Genomic DNA, 15225 nt, shown 5'->3' on the forward strand with positions numbered 1-15225 from the left:
TTAAGGCTCTGGAAAGCTGGTTGCTTGGCAGCAAAGTGAATGATTTCAAGGGATTATTTGATTATGAAGGAGCAGATCCATAATAATTGTCAAACTCAGTTATTGCATCAATACCTGGATGACTCTGCTCTGACTTCTCCCCAAGAATTAGGAAAGAAGGCAGATAAGTGGGTCAGAACCAGGGTGAAGCTGAAAAACCAGAACAATGGTGGTGACCAAACGAAACAAGATTCTAAAATTCCCGATAAGGGTGGGGACAAGGGTAAAGATCAAAAACAGTCTTCATCACAGTCTTCATCGGGGCCCCAAAAACCTACCTCTGGGGCAGACTCACAATCCAACAAAGGTAAAGGCAAAAATAAACCTTGGTGTTACTTTTGTAAGGTAAAGAGCCATTGGACAAAAGATGCTGATTGTCTAAAAGCCAAGGAAAATCCTCCTACCACAGATAGGACTCTGACCACTCCTGAGGCACAGCCGGGAGAAAACGCTTGCTAATTTGTTTTTAAAATCATTGTATTCTGTGTAATTTTACTCACAAGCAACTTACTTCTGGGCACTTTTCATTGCTGCACTCTGACAAAATCCCCCGCGCAGCAGATATTAGCGCTGCTGCGGGTTAAGATCGACATTGATGCCATCCTCGCGCCAAGACCTTGGCCACGCCCACTCTCACGAGGCCATGCCCACTCCGCCTACCTATTTAAACCGCGCTGACAACTAGCGCGTCATAGGACTCTGACCACTCCTGAGGCACAGCCGGGAGAAAACGCTTGCTAATTTGTTTTTAAAATCATTGTATTCTGTGTAACTTTACTCACAAGCAACTTACTTCTGGGCACTTTTCATTGCTGCACTCTGTCAAATTCCCCCGCGCAGCAGATATTAGCGCTGCTGCGGGTTGAGATCGACATTGACGCCATCCTCGCGCCAAGACCATGGCCACGCCCACTCTCACGAGGCCACGCCCATCACACACTATATCAATGTGCATTCTCCCAACGCGCAGCGGGCGCGCCGTCAGCACGCTGAATGCGCGCCAAAGGGAAGCCCGTCTGCGCCCGTCCGCGCCAGACCGGGCCCAGGGGCCAGCCAGGCCGGCCATACCATCACTTATTCGGCCGACTCCCTGAGGGATCTACAGCTCCCCAACCTCACACCATCCCCCTCTACTATCAGACGCATCTTCATGACCGGTATCGCCCCACCTGGTCGGCACTCCACCAATCTGGTCGCACCCCCTACCCAGCCTATCAAGAGCAATACCACCATCCGAGTTCTCTATCTAAACACCCGCTCCTTGGCTAAACATCACGCTGATATTTTCATCCTTCTCTCCAACGAAAAACCTGACGACCTCCTGCTCACTGAAACTTGGCTGACTGCGGACTCACTCCCTGACATTCTGGCCACCCTCCCCCCAGACTATTACATCCTCCGCGCCGATCGGCCAGAAAACCGCCCTGGGGCGGGGTAGCGGCCATAATCTCCAAACGCCTTAATTCCAACTCTACTCCATCCATCTCACTCCTGGGAGTAGATAATCTTATCTTCAGCCTAAAAACGGATAGCGGGGCCTTAACTGTTCTTCTTCTTTACCGCCCCCCTCAACCGATACCTTCCGTCGCGTCCACCTTGTCCGATCAGTTGATCAACCTCCTCACTTCTCATCCCAGATTTGCCCTTTTCGGCGACCTTAATTACTGGTTTAATGACATCAACGCTGGGCCCCACGCCTTGGAGGTCTGAGGACACAAAGGAGTTTTTGTCGGTCCTGTACCACCTGTCAATCCAGTGGTAAGTCAGGTGGTACCACAAAGGCCCCCATCATACCACTACCAGTGGTGGGGGTTCCCTTTGAGAGGGTTGGGATTGAGATCATTGGTCCCATGAACCCTCCAACAGTATCTGGACACAGTTATATTCTAGTGGTGGTGGACCATGCCACTAGGTATACAGAAGCAATACCGTTTCGTTTAAAAAACTTTTATTTCGGTTGCTAGGACCATAAAAAGTAAACATAGAAATAAAATAACATACATTATTAATCAATGCATACATGTTTAAAAGACACTTCATAGGTAAACAATTCCATTTTAAATCAAATTCAAAGATTTTGCCAGACAGCTAGGGAGGAATGAAGGGGGGCAATGAGTTAGAGCAGCGGGAGGGGATTATATCAATGAATGTGGTACAATCGGCATGTAACTAAAAAGGTAGCAACCATATTCCAATAAATAATCTAAGAAAAGAAAATTGCGCTATTAACATTAAAATCCAATTCGTCGAGAATACGCCTATGTACATAATAGTATAAAACTAAAATCATTATCTTGACCGAAGCTATGGGGGTCAGATATACAAATATACTGCTGATACACATTTTATAATTTTTAACCCTTTTGTATAAAAGCCCATCCCCTTCGCCACATTGTGTTTAAATATTGTGAGACAGAAAACACAATGGGTTTAGATGTATCATATTTTAAGACCCAAAGAGCCTCCCTACAATGCTCATAACCGAGATTCCGACAAAGCTGTATAAGCCATTAGCACCTCACTTTTTGGTAACCAGAGCAAAAGACTAGAACATGCGTTTCTGTTTCCTCTTGTATAATACATACAGGCCAACCCTCCTTTTTCTGCCCAGCCCATTTATTAGTAAACGCACGTAAGGGTAGAGTACTGTATCTGAACTGAAGATACAGTTTTTATGCAACCTGGGGAAGGATATCATCCAGGAAAATTTCTAACTCGTAATTATCCTTCACTACAAGAAACTGTGTCGTGAGGGAACCCAGTTTGGAATTTGTATGCATGGTTTCGAGCTTTAGGGTGCGATAGGTCTTAGGTAATAAGGCTCGGGGAACTAAAGAGCTAGTAATGTCTGGAGTGCTCCACAGGGAGAGTTGACCAAACTTTTCTCACTCATGCTTCACATGGGCAAACCAGGGAACCCTTTTCAACAAACCCGGGTAGGATAAAAGCTCAATTGTTTCTGCCTGATATGATGCTAATTCGGGAGTTGCCCAGAGTCTTCGCCAGAAGGTTAAAGGTTTTAGGGCAATCTCAACTTCAATCGGCGAAATACCCAGGTCTAGTCGTAGAGGAATTAACGGAGTACATGCTGAGAGACCCGTTATTTGTCTTAAAAATCTGTTCTCGACTACAGCTAGGGTAGAAGACGAACTGTGCCCCCATAGTTCTGCCCCATAAAGGGTGGCTCCACACGCTTGCGCCCTATACATTTCTAGCGCGGGAGCAATGGGTTTAAAAGATGATTCCCTGGCTAATTTGGCTATACTCCCGGCAATCTGGGATAGCTTGAGCTTAGCTTTGGCTATTTGGGGAGCCCACTGCATATCTTCTGAAAGGGTGATGCCAAGATATTCAAAGACAGGCACCCTTTCCAAACAACAGCGGTTCAGTTGTGGGTTGGGACGTGTTATCCTAGGGGGTTGACAATCATGAATTTGGTTTTAGTAGTATTAATCACCAAACCCCTACTGTTACAAAATGAGGCGAAACTGTCCAGTAATCTCTGAATACCCATTGGTGTTTTTGATAGGAGGAGGGTATCGTCAGCAAACATCAATGCTGCCTCCTTGGTGTTTGCTAACTTTGGGGCATCATTATTTACTACCTCAGCTAGAAGTGGAATCAATGCGTTGACATAAAGGCAAAACAGGGTCGGTGCGAGCACACAGCCCTGTCTTACACCTCTGCCAACTGAAAGCCTGCTGGTTAAATCTCCTCCCCTTCCACATCTAACTTTAGCATAGGTGTCATCATGCAACTTAATCAAGATATCAAGTAGATAGGGAGGGATCCCCATATCTCTTAAAACCCCCCACAGTTTAGGTCTGGGGACGAGATCAAAAGCAGTTTTCAGGTCCACGAATATCAAGTAGAGGCTGCCACCCTCCATTGATACTGTCTTCCAAGTGATTAGTTGGAATTTAAACACTTGGTCGGGTGTGGAGGTGTTTTTCCTGAATCCTGCTTGGTATGGGCTGATGATGTTGTTCATTTCCAGCCAGCCCTGGATTCGGTCCAGTATTACCCGAGCAAACAGTTTTTGTGTTTCATCGATCAAACTGATCAGTCTATAGTTTTCTGGGTACAACGGGGAACCCTTTTTAAAGATTGGGACAATTTTGGCCCGGCCCAGGTGTCAGGAATGGGCATGCCATTCATGATGGCATTGAATAAGACTAGAAAATAAGGGACCCAAATTGACGGTTCATCCCAGAACATATCCCCAGGGAGTTTGTCTAACCCAGGTGCTTTTCCGGCTGGTAGTCTTTCTAGTGCTAAGGTAACCTCTCGAAGCGTTATTCCTTCGTGAATAGCATTTATCTGACTAACCAATGGTGCCGGTTGGACATCTGCACATGCATTACCCAAGCAAAGCATACCTCTCAAATCTATCTGGGGGTCCTGTTCTGGATCGTTCACAAACAGAGCTGAAAAGTGCTCAGTCCACACTTCAGCAGGCAGGTTAGGTTCACGGACTAGAGTATCCTCCTTACATCCGTTCTTATTATTGACCAGAATATTTTCATATCCCGGGTCAGTAGGGCAGTTTTAATATTTAGCCATTTGTTTTCTTCCCAGGCTAGTTTTGCACTAGAAACAACATCTTTATAGTCAGCCAGTCTGCTTTTTATCAATAACTTTTCATCCCCTGTAATAGCCTCCAGCAACGCTGTCTTGGCCTTACGGCATTTATCATTATACCACAAATGTGGTAGATCATTGGTTCTCCTTGAGCGACTAATGGGATACAAAATGTCAGCTAAGTTATCAATAAGCTGATTATGGAGTGATGCAACCAAGAGAAAATGGAATGGGTTAGTTCCATCAGCCCCGAACATACATAGTTCCTGCAATATCGGAATAACCATTCCATAGAGCTCTGACAATTTCGCCGGGGACTGTTTCATTGTCCCCCATTTTATCCTTCTCCTATCGTTGGTCAGGGTTTATCTGTCATCAATCGGAGTCTCACTAGGAGGGGATAATCTTGAGTCTGGCACCCCGAAGGATAGAGACAGAGCATTATGGTCACTATCCATCCGTGGGATAACCTCAAAGTCCTTCACCCGATGCCAAGATCTGCACTCAACCATAATATAATCTATTTGGGAGGCCTGACCAGATCTTTTAAATGTGTGCCTACTGGTTCTATTCGAAGGGGTACGGCCGTTTTAGGCCCTTAAAGAGTGGGTTAGTGCAATGGCATTAATTTGTAAAACTAGAGGTGACCAGGATTTTGCTGGATACGGTTGGGGGTCAGGTATAGCCCACTGGAGGTCCTCCTCATTGATAATGCCCTTGTCTGTGCCTAAGAGGGGTTCGAAGTGACAATTTAGATCTCCACCAAGTATCAGACCTGAGTTAGATGACACCCTCAGGATAAGAAGATTTAATTCCTCCAAGGTTTTTGATTCCTCAGCAAGTGGTACTGGGCGGGAATAGATATTGATAATTGCTAGTTTCAATTTAGATGGAAAGGTGAGCAGGACAGTTTGGATATCTAAGGAGTGGGCATTCACGGGGGTAGGATAGCAACCCACATGGGAAGCTACCCATATAGATAGTCCACCCGACGGCCTTCCACTCCCCCCTGTACTAGCAGGTATATTGTAAATAGCAAAACCCACCCTTGCACAATCATCTCTAGCCCATGTCTCCTGGAACAGGCAGACATCAAACTGGTCAACAAACACACCCCATTCGGGGGAAGATAACTTAGCCTTAATGCCTGCCAAGTTCCATGCTAGAATCTTAAGATCTCCACATTGCCTTGAGTTTCATCAAGGTGACTAAGAGCAATTTTAGATGACATTTGGGGGTAGAGGAATTTAGGGCATCCGTGGGAGAGTTAATGGGGTAGTTGTTGCTCTAACCAATGGCAACATGAGATATGAAGATACCCCTTCCCCCTCCCCAGGCGTATTCCCATCAGATATATCCAATTCTGATTTCGCAACAGGCATGGATAACCCCTGGAGGTTCCCTGAATTTTTCATCACATTCCCTTCCTGTCTGTCCCTGCCACTCTCACCACAACTCATGGCTCCTGTAGTTATTAGTCAATCCACTTCTTCTAAAGGGCCATACCGATTAGTAACTGGCAAGTTATAGAACAGCGGCCTCTTGGTGAAGTGGTTACGGGTCATCTGTTGTCCCTCCACCCTCTGGTTATTATAACCTAAGAGCGACCTTTTCCGCTCCTGATCCGCTTAGTTGTAAAAAAAGTAATCAAGGGGGAGCATTTTCATTCCTTTGTTGGACTCATTAGAGGGACTTCTTTGATTTAGGAGCTTACCGTCTAGGGGTTTTAAAGTTGATAATCACACAATCACCCCGGGTATTTATCTTGTTGGGTCCCACCCAATCTACCCTCCTTACCATCAAAACATCCCCTTCCCTCTGATAGGGTAAGTGCCTGTGTGTTGCCAGCCAAAACAGGCTCTTATTCCTGAGATTCAGCTGTGACTCTCTCTGGGAGGCCTTTAGAGGTGGAACCCCTGTTAAAACCACCACATAAGGCAGTGATTGAGGGGGGAGATCTATGGTTGGCAACACAACATCACCCTCACCCCTTGTTTCCGTGTTCCTTGCATCCCGTTTCTCCCCCTGAATAACAGGATTGACAGGGGAAGAGACCGATGGATAGATGCTTCCTGTCGCTTCAGGTGCTGGAGTCTGTAGACTATTTGTACACTGCACGTGTTCGGATTGTGTGGGGAGCGGCTGTAAGTTATTATTAGAGCCTTGGGTGGCAGACTGTCTATTAATAGAACTTGGTCTACTATTGCTCGTTTGGTTGTTAGTAGTGTTCCCAGGGCAAGAGCTAGAACTATTAGATCTATTAGAAGGGCCCTCCCTTCTTAGGCTGTTAACTTTACCAGAAGTGATGGGTTGTATCTGTCTTGCTAATACCATATCTGTTAGCAATCTCAGTTGGTCAGTTAGCGGGGCAACCTCTTGCCTAATCAAATCACCAAGTTGGGTCAAGAGGTCAGCAATCAGAGACTGGGCCCAAACTGGGTATTTAGGTGCAGTGCCCACAGGTGGAGTTGGCTCTGCTCCAAAATCCCGAACAGTGAGAGCTTCCTCTCCCTGTTCGCACCTTATCCTTGCCTTCTTATTTGAGGTCACCCTCCCAACTGCCAGTTTGTGCTTCCCCTTTTCGCGTATGACCATACCCTTGTTGGGTGATATTATTACATTTAAGTCAGAATCCACAAGTACTGGGGGTAACAATGTGTCAACTGCAGATGGTGTTGGGGTACCAGATTAATTAAGTTTAGTAGGGGAGACTGATGAGGGGCAACAAAGCTCCGGGGTGATAGAAAGCTGCCTTTAAGAAGCAATACCCCTTAGAACCACCATAGCCCCTTTGGTGGCCAGGGCCTCGATGGAATCTTTTCCAGATTGAGTTCCCCCAAGGAGGTCTTAACTGTCAGAGGTACAAACTTCATATCAAGTTATATCACTGCAATGTGGAAGGAGTGTTGAGTGAACTATAAGTTCACCACACTGTATCACCCAAAAGGCAATAGGTTAGTTGAAAGGTTAAAAAAAAACCTCAAGGGCATGATCATGGACCTCCCAGAAAAGCTTAGGTGAAAATGGAATGTTCTGTTGCTCTGTCTTCTCCTTGCCTTCAGAGAGGTCCTACAGAAGGTGGTTGGCTACAGCCCTTTTGAACTTCTGTTTAGGCGTCCAGTTAGGGACCCCCTGTTTTTGGTGAAGGAGGGATTGAAGTTACCTCCAAACCTCATAAACAAGACTTTGTGGGCTAGGTACTTTGTCTTCACTCCAGGATGGCTGAATACATTAATACGGCCAGCAAAGACATTGAGGAAAGTCAAGAATTACAGAAAGCTTCACATAACCAAAAGGCTGTTCTGGATGTTTATCAACGAGGGCCAAAGGTGTGTGTATTGGAGCCTGTGGCCCCAGCAGCTCTCCAAGACAAATGGAGTGGACCCCATACTATAATTGAGCAGAGAGGTGAGATCACCTACTTGTTGGACCTTGGCACTCCTAGGAGCCCCAAAGTGTGCTGTAGTGTAATGTAATGTAATGTAATGATGTCTTGTAAAGCGCCTGAATCATCCCACATGGGGTATCTCCGCGCTGTAGACCGCTGGGGAACCCGTCCTGGCTTTCCCTGTGAGATGGTCCCTACTGGTTATCTCCAAGGTGAAACCAGGCATCCCCGGCGTATGTGGGGGGCCTTTGTGGAGATGAGGCAAGCTAATGCCGAGAGTTGCCGAGTGTGATCTCTGGTTAGAGTAGGCACCGAGGTGAGAATTATCGAGTCCGCTGACCCTGGTCCACGACCCTGCCACGTCGGGAATTGAACCCTGGTCCCGGGCCGTCTTCTGCTTCTGGGTCTGCCGCCTCTAACCAGTGAGCCACACCACTCCAACTTGCCTTGCACAGCCCGTGGCAGGGGCAGCACGCTGCAACACTGACCTCAGCGCTGTGAGGTGAACGGTCTCGCAGACCGGGAGAGCCATGAGGGAAACGGTAATGTAGTTCCCATCCGGGAACTACATTACCCAGCAACCCCGGGACCGGCGCACACCTTAGGCATCAACAGCGCGCCCGGAGGCGCTTCATAGCTCGCGTCCCCGACGAGCTCTGGGGAAATCCAACTTGCCTTGCACAGCCTGTGGCAGGGGCAGCACGCTGCAACACTCACCTCAGCGCCGTGAGGTGAACGGCCTCGCTGACCGGGAGAGCCGTGAGGGAAACGGCGGTAGTTCCCACCCGGGAACTACATTACCCAGCAGCCCCAGGACTGGCGCACACCTCAGGCATCAACAGCGCGCCGGGAGGCGCTTCATAGCTCGCGTCCCCGACGAGCTCTGGGGAATCCAACTTGCCTTGCACAGCCTGTGCCAGGGGCAGCACGCTAAAACACTGACCTCAGCGCCGTGAGGTGAACGGCCTCGCAGACCGGGAGAGCCGCGAGGGTAACGGCGGAAGTTCCCACCCGGGAACTACATTACCCAGCAGCCCCGGGACCGGCGCACACCTCAGGCATCAACAGCGCGCCCGGAGGCCCTTCATAGCTCGCGTCCCCCACTCGCCCCGTGAGTCGCGCGCGGGAGCTGCCCAGGAGAAGCCCGGGACAAGGGCGGGGCAATCTTTGGCAGTCTGAGGCAGAAGGAGGCGGGGCGGGGCGGGGCCACCCCCTTAACATCATTTCATCCACGAGCAATGGGTAAGCGCAAGAAAACACCGACTTATGAGGATGAGGGAAAAAACGCTAAAATGCCCAGACACTCTAAGCCCATATTGTCATATCTTTCATCTGCAGTGGGGGCCCTCACTAAAGAAATTGCTAGCGCTGAACAAGAACTGGGCCTGACACTGCCTGTGGTAGTGGAGTCTCCCACTCCCGAGCTGCATTCCATCAGCTCAGCGGGCACAAAGACAGTGGTTCCCCCTATACCTCTGGATCCCGTGGTTACTATCAATACTAATTCCACTCCCCTGGCCACAACAGTAACAATGTCCAGCACTCCTGTTGAGCTATCGCAGCCTCGACAACAGGCAGCCCAACCGTTAAAGGGGGTTAGAGGAAAAAAAAACAAAGTGGCGGGCACAGTCACCAAACCACCCGGGCCCCTTGGGGACCAACTGGAGGCTCTTTTTGTTGCCAGAATTGAGCCATTGTTAGTAGGGATCGCAAAAGACATTGTTGATACATTGAATTCTTGCCTGTCCGATCTCCTTAAGAAATGTGCTCAGTTGGACAAAATCATTACCTCCCATCCAGCGTCCATGGAGCTGCCTAAGAGGGGTACGCTGCCCCAAGACCTTGGTGTGTCAGGAGGGTCAAGTCTCAGCTCCACAGTCCCGCCCCAGGTGGGAGAGGGCATAGCGCTCAGAGGACAGTGCCCCCAAGTCATCACACCTGCAACCCAGGCGGGTCTTACATCTATTGCCCCCCCACGATTGTTATCAGCCATGTCCCCAAACAGGAAACTACTACCAAGCAAGTTCAACTTAAACTTACCGACGGCTGCTGCCCCTTTGGTGGCAGTGTTTATAGGAGTGCCACCGCTTAAAGAGGGTGAATTTGAATCCACCACGAACCTTCTACATAAAGCAAAAACTTGGTGTGCTGATTCTTCCAGTGGGGAGGACCCCTCAGACTCGCTTATTTTCGCAAGGATGGTGGGGTGGGTTGGGAAAAAAAACAAAATCACTAAGGGGGACTGTGTGGTAATAAATTTCGACAGGCCCAATGTGGCAGATAAACTTTTTTGGGACGGTTCTGCCATAACTGTTAAAGACCATGTGAGACCTGTACCACTGGGGTTCTTTTATCCTCCCTTGAAGAGAGTCTACGCTGGATACCGTCATTGTACCACGAGTTCAACCCTGATCTCATGTCCAAGGGCGGGTACCGCAGCGGGCACCACCACGGGTTCCTCCCAAAGCCATGTTCAAAGTTCAGAATCCACATCACTGTCATTGCCAGTCCAAGGGGTGGGTGATGTACCATCAGCCAGCGCGATAGTCATCAGTAACCGCTTTGCACCCCTATCAGGTCAGGAGGGCTTGGAGGGTATGGAAGATGTCGATTGACCACTAGCTCCTGGGCAGCCCCTCCCAACAGGATCTGGCGAGCGGGGGAGGCCATGGTATGCAAACCCGTGAGCTGGAATGTGGCAGGTATCAAAAGTAAGGTAACAAACGAGGATTGGGTGGGTATGGTCCGTGGATACGAAGTTATTGCCCTGCAGGAGACTTGGGATACAGCAGATAGTTTTTGGCTGGACGGCTTTACCAGCTTTTTCAGTGCTGCATCCCCAAGTAGTTCAGGTAGAGCTAGGGGTGGCCTTATAACCCTTTTTTCCCTAAAACTCAAAGGCTCCTTGAAACTGGTCAATAATCCCTGCCCAAATCTGTTAATAGTTGAAAGGTTAGTTTCCCCTTCTATGAGTACTTTTTACATTCATTTTTATAATTCAATGAATAAGGATACTAGAAATAATAGTATTGCCAGTCTAGATTCCTTTTTAGTTTCAGTAAGTCAAAACACACGTTTTAGCCATGAAATTATCCTTTTAGGAGATTTTAATATTCACCCATGCAACGGTCTTTGTGGTTTAACGACTGGGGCTGACCCTGCAGGGCCAGTAGGGCCCCATTTTGAACATTCTACTGAGGGGGTTGAGTTAGAAGATCTACTGGCTTACCATAATTTCTATGAACCTAACTCACCCGAAGGCACTATTAGATCCCATACCTATAAAGGTACTATCCCGGGGTCCACTATTGACTACATATTTATGACCCCAGGGATCTTGAATAGGGTAACGTCATATAAAACGCTGGTGTCTGTACATAGCGACCACAATCCGGTAGTAGGGGAGGTAGCCTGGGGGCAGCATATGGGCCCTAAGCCCCTACCACAAGAGGTCCACACCACAGTACGTCCAGTGGACCAGGGGAGAAGGCTCAAGTGGGCTAACGTAGTGCCAAACACTTTTCATGCAGAGCTTCTACCCAAAATCAATAGCCACCTAGAGGTCTGCCAAAACACTATGTCCCGGGCCAATGAAATTAAGGGGGCCTTTGAAGCAATTTGCAACCAAATCGTGAGGGATCTTTCGGCCAGCACGAGGTGGGGAACCAGCAAACTCCATCGCTGGTTCGATGCAAGTTGCTCCAAAGCTCACAGATTGGTGATGTTTGCTTTAAAGCACTTCCAAGGGACAAGAGGAATATAGCTCATCGTAGGAAGCAATATAAGTTGGCTATCAAACCCAGGAAAGAGACGATCAAGAAAATAGCCTGGGATAACCTATTAAATGTAGACATTTTAAGGGACATAAAGAATTTTGGAACATAATAAACCAGCCCTTTTTCACGGATACACCCAACTCAGTTATGGATTGTGTGATTCCGGATGAAAAATGGATCAGTCACTTTAGCGCAGTATATGGTGGAGAGTGCATGGATAGTACCCCCAATCCATCTGCCGCCCCAGAGTCTATCCCCCTGAGCTTCAATATAGGAGAAGTGGAAAAAGCCATCCATGAAACTTCAAAGAACAAAGCACCAGGCCCCGATGGGGTGCCGGCCGATTTTTATAAATCTTCCCCCGGTGTTTGGGCAGGCGTTCTGACCAATGTATTTAATGCGGCCACCAGCAGCTTTTATCCATCTTCCTGGGCAACCTCCATCATCGTCCCAATCTTTAAGAAAGGTAACCAGGACGACCCAGGCTGTCATAGGCCCATATCTCTCCTGGACTCTGCTGTTAAAATCTTAGGCAGAGTCTTGTTAACCAAGTTGAGGGAGAGTATAGAGAAATGCGGTGGGCTAGCCGAAATACAATACGGGTTCAGAGAAAAGAGGGGCACATTGGAGCAGTGTTCCAACTTACATCTTCTGATCGCCAAATATACGGTTGCCAAGGAGGGGTCCCTATTTCTAGCATTTATGGACCTCTCCTCAGCTTTCGATTTGGTGAACAGAACTAAGCTCTGGGCCATGTTACTGAAGATTGGGATAGATGGGGCCCTGGTTAGATTCATGGCCTCTTTACATCAGGATCTCTCTGCTAAGGTTAGGGTCACCAGGGAGGGAAGATGCAGTGCCCATTTTAAGTCCAGGCGTGGGGTAAGGCAGGGCTGCATATTAGCCCCCTTTTTTGTTCACCATATACATCAATGACCTGGGGAAGTGCCTGGAGAAGACTGGGGGTGACGTCACGCGTATAGGAGAAGCTAAGATCCCCGCACTCCTATATGCGGACGATGCAGTCCTTATTGCCCGCACAGGTAACGCCCTGCAGAGTTTGCTTGACGCATTTGGTACCTTCATGGATGACCTGGATATGAAGGTTAATGCGGGCAAATCGCACACAATGATAGTAGGAGCACATAGGCGTAAAAGTATGATTACAACCTTCAGATGTAAGGGTCAGGAGGTCTCCAGAACGGCAGTTTTTCCCTACCTGGGGGTGCTCTTCGACGAAAGGGGGTCGTGGGGCCCACAGGTTAGGGCAAAAAGCCTATCGGTGACCAGGTCATCGGCAGCCCTCATGGCCTTTTCCAAAAGATTGGGGGCCAGGCCAATGGAGGCCCTACTGAAGGTTTACAGCTCAAAATGTTTGTCAATTGCCATGTATGGTGCCCCAATTTGGGGTTATGCACAGCTGGAACCTATTCAGAGAGCCGAAAACAGGTTCTTACGCTCATTACTGTCAGTCCCCCCATCAACCCCAACTTACTCCATCCACACGGAGGTGGGCATGGATTATATAACTGACAGGCTTAACCTGGCTCCGCTGATTTATTGGCTAAAGACGTGGCTTAACAGGGAGGCAACCCTGGACCACTCTATCATGGAGGATGTTATGTCACTGGAGCACTACAAAAAGATCCCTTGGTTGGACTATCTGAGGAAGTCTTTTCATCGGCTAGGAAGATTGGAACTTTTTGAATCCCCTCAAAGTATAAGAAATAAGGATGTAGTTTTGATCAATAGGCAGTTTCTGTCCCTGGCAAGATCTAACCGAGAGGAAAAAGAACTTCAGAAGCCCTCGGTGAGGTCTCATTATTTAACAAAATGCTCTATTGCCATGGAACCTTATCTCACTATAGTCATAAAACCTTTCCATAGGTTCCTCTTGACAAAATTTAGATTAAATCTGATTCCATACCAACTGGGAAATTATCCATCCTGGGCCAAGCCAGAGTCAGCCCCCCCTTGCTCTTGTGACAATCACTCAATTCAGGATACCACGCATTTTGTCTTGTTTTGCACACTGTTCTCAGTGCCCCGAAATAATTACCTGCTCCCAATTTTAAGGGAGGCGGGCTTTAAACAAGTTAAACCGGCACTCCTTTATTTACAGTCTATGAGTACCATTCGTATAATATTCTGTATGGGAAGTTTCTTGGCCGCAGCAGTGCGTATCAAAGCTAAACATGTACCCATCGACAGTATTCAATGATATCCCCTACTGTAGATCATATTGTCTATTTGCACTGCCTTCTGCCTTTGCAGAAATTTTCTTATTCAACTGCTTTTTTAAGGATGTATTATAATGCCTTTGGATATGCATTTTAATCTTTTTAAACATGATCGTAGTTGAAGTAACTGTAAATGTATTTATGAATTTTTTGTATGTAATGTCTTTTTATGATTTTTCCTTAAAATCGAATAAAAGTATTTTGACTGACTGACTGACACTCCACTATGCTCTATGTGAACAGGCTCCAACCATTTGTAGACAGGGCTGACATGGGCTTGCTCATGGCAACTGACAAGGGACAGGAAGAAAAAAGTGACCCTCTCCCTGATCTCCTCTCTCAAAATCCTGATGATGGGTCAGCTGATGGTGTACCCTTGACAGGAAGCCTCACTGACCAACAGCAGATTGATTTCAGGAAGGTCCTCAATCAATAAATTGCAAAAAACACAGTTGATGGACAGAATGCAGTACAATGTCTTACATTCACCCCAGTACAAAGATCTGGGCCTAAATACATCGTTTTTTTGCACTCCACACCACCCTAGGTCAGACACTGGATATATGCAAATCAGCCTTGACCCTGTGCCTCATGGGAACAGTCCAGCCCGAACTACCAAGCCATGTCTTCCCTAGACCGGAATCAAGCATCCAAGGACCGGTTTCTGGCTATCAGCCTTCTTCAGCCTGGATAGCTTGACTCCAGTGATGTGGAGAGCCTGGGACTCACGTCTGAGCATACCCAGCCCACTCGGGGTGAAAATTGCAAAAAAACAGTTGATGGACAGAATGCAGAACAATGTCTTACATTCACCCCAGTACAAAGATCTGGGCCTAAATCCATCGTTTTTTTGCACTCCACACCACCCTAGGTCAGACACTGGCTATATGCAAATCAGCCTTGACCCTATGCCTCATGGGAACAGTCCAACCCGAACTACCAAGCCATGTCTTTCCTAGACCGGAATCAAGCATCCAAGGACCGGTTTCTGGCTATCAGCCTTCTTCAGCCTGGATAGCTTGACTCCAGTGATGTCCCTTGCTCACTTTGCCACTGGATTCAAGCAAGCCAGGCTGAAGAAGGCTGGAATGCCAGAAACCGGTCCTCGGAAGCTTGTTTCTGGTCCAGGGAAGACATGGCTTGGCAGTTCGGGCTGGACTGTTCCCATGAGACACAGGGTCAGACTGATTTGCATATAGCC

This window comes from Lissotriton vulgaris, chromosome 8 (assembly GCF_964263255.1).
Source record: "Lissotriton vulgaris chromosome 8, aLisVul1.2, whole genome shotgun sequence".
In the NCBI taxonomy this organism is placed as follows: Eukaryota; Metazoa; Chordata; class Amphibia; order Caudata; family Salamandridae; genus Lissotriton; species Lissotriton vulgaris.